The sequence below is a fragment of the Berghia stephanieae genome, chromosome 13 (assembly GCF_034508935.2).
Source record: "Berghia stephanieae isolate SIO BIC M18660-M18661 chromosome 13, UCSD_Bste_1.3, whole genome shotgun sequence".
In the NCBI taxonomy this organism is placed as follows: domain Eukaryota; kingdom Metazoa; phylum Mollusca; class Gastropoda; order Nudibranchia; family Aeolidiidae; genus Berghia; species Berghia stephanieae.
Window position 1 is genome coordinate 35841447 of NC_088372.1, and position 2658 is coordinate 35844104.

The following is a 2658-nucleotide window of genomic DNA, read 5'->3' on the forward strand; positions in this document are numbered from 1 at the left end:
TACAAGAAAAAAAAAAACATCCCAAAAAATCAGTATACCTCGATTGACTGCGGTTCGAACCTCAGACCTTCTGATTACCGGTCTTTTTTTTTTTTTGCTGTTGGAAAGATGAGGGTCATTTTATTCGATCGATATTTGAAGTTTTCAAATTCACTTACCAAATAGGCGGTACCTACTTCTTGAAAAAAAAAATCCCAATAGGGAACGGAAGTGCGGCTATGTGGTCTAGTGGTATGACACTCGCATTCGGATCGGAAGGTCCTGGATTCGAGCCTCGCGCTCGGCGCATAGTTGAGTCCTTGGAAAAGGCTCTTTACTCACATTCTCTCACCGTACTCAGGTGTAAAATGAGTACCTGGCCGTTAACAGCGTTGTCTTTGTCCGAAAAATTGTAATATCGCCTAACAGGCGTCCTGTCTCGTCCTACATGTTAAATGTTGCTGTTCCTCAGGGACCCCTTGTAAAGCGCTTTGAGCACATTTAGTGGATATTGCGCTATATAAAGCTCCAAAAAAATTTAAAAATAAGAAAAATAAGTGGGATGTCAAAAAAAAAAACGGGTTCCAATATTGGGAGTGGACAACCAGTCCTCCTGGCGACTGAATATACCTTGTGTGATGATCTTCTGGTTTCCGAGTGATGGCATCTTATATTCTAGTCTAAATATATGCTGGCTCGTCAATACAGATCATCCATCCTCGTTCTTTTACGTCCCTTAATCCTAATATTCTGCCAATACATCCACCTCTAAAACAGTTATGCCCCTTTAAGATTAACTTTTGCAATCTGTTCATTATTTGTCCACAGAAGAACTAGTTACATAAATACTTCCAAGGAAATTGGAACCGAAAAAGTAGGTGTGACGTCACGATTTTTCTGCCCTATTGAATTTTCAACTGATTTTTTACAAAGACATAACAAAAATTTTGAAATTGGTATAACATACTGTTTGTCTGTGGCCTATACCCTGACCCAGGGTGAAAAAGGCAATGATGATGATGATGATGATAACATACTACCATGTATTGGACAACTTATTTTCTTGAATAAAACTGGAAGATGGAATTATTTTGCAATAAAACAAAAATTTGACCATGAAATTAATATGGGTCTTCAGTAAATACATTTCATAGCCACGACCGACAACGTATTGGAGAGGTCAAGGTCAATCGTTCCACCTCCACGTATGCCAGATTGGCGTAATGCAAATGTTTTGCTGCTTGAAGCTTGAAGAATAAATAAATTGAAATTGAGCTTTTATATAGAGCAATATTCACTAAATGTGCTGAAAGCGCTTTACAAGGGGTCCCTGGTCAACAGCAACATTTAACATGTAGGACGGGAAATGACGACTGTTAGGCGATATTACAATTTTTCGGACAAAGACAATGCTGCTAACGGCAAGGTACTCATTTTACACCGGAGTACGGTGAAAGAATGTGAGTTAAGAGCCTTTTCCAAGGACTCATGTATGCGCCGAGCGAGGCTCGAACCCAGGACCTTCAGATCCGAAAGCGAGTGTCATCCCACTAGACCACATAGCCGCACATCTTAGTAACATAGTAGACTAAAAGGGAGGGGGGACATTAGAGAGATACAGATAGGATAGGTAAAGCAAGAGCAGACTTTATCATGCTGAAAAAAAATTCTGGTTCTCTAGAAAAATGCGAAGGAAAACAAAGATTAAAATTTTCAACACCAATGTGAAATCGGTGTTGCAGAAACACGGCGCTCGAATAAGAATACAAGTCATAAAATACAGTCCTTCATCAACAACTGTATAAGAATACTACAAATTAAATGGCATAACAAAATTAGAAATGCAGATCTATGGGAAATGACTGGCCAAAAATAAAAAGAAGTAAACATTAAGAGGAGGAGATGGAAATGGCTTGGCCACACCCTGAAAAGGCCTGCAACAAACATTACCAGGCAGGCTCTTACATGGAACCCGCAGGGAACGAAGAAAAGAGGGTGGCCTAGAAACAGCTGGAGAAAGTATTGATGGAAGTCCTAAAAACAAAGTTCAAAGTTCATTAGGCTTTCATTTAATTACACCCCCTTCCTTTGTCTCCCATCTCTCTTAGACTTCTTGGACAGTTCTGTCGGCCAGTGGACAAAATCAACGGTCGGTGCGGCTGTAAGCCTGGATTGAAGTGTGCTGTGGTCAAAGACGAAGACCCGATCATCGGTCGCCGGAAAAGACACAATGGAGCTTTACCCTGGATGATTTGGAGATGCGGCACTGATACGGAGGACGCATCGTTGAATGTTAACTAAAACCTGAAAGAAAGTGTGTATGAAATAATGCCAGAAGCTCATTATCATCCTCATCCTCCTCCTCCTCATCATCAGCATCATCATCATCATCATGTCATGATGTGTGCCGTCCCTGATCCAAGGGTTAAGGAGAACTGGACCTTCAGCTGTCACGGCCTTGGGCGTGTCTTTGTGTATTGGTGGAGATCCATCCCCGTCCAATCCTTGATGTCCTGAATCCAAGTTCGTCTTTGATGACCTCGTGATCTTTTACCTTCCTTCTAAACGACGTGCACACATATGCAGGTCTGACACCCAAACCAGTCGAGCATAAAACCTTATCCAGAGGGAAAAAACCCCATAAATTTGATCATGTTTTGACTTTTACACATTCTGATC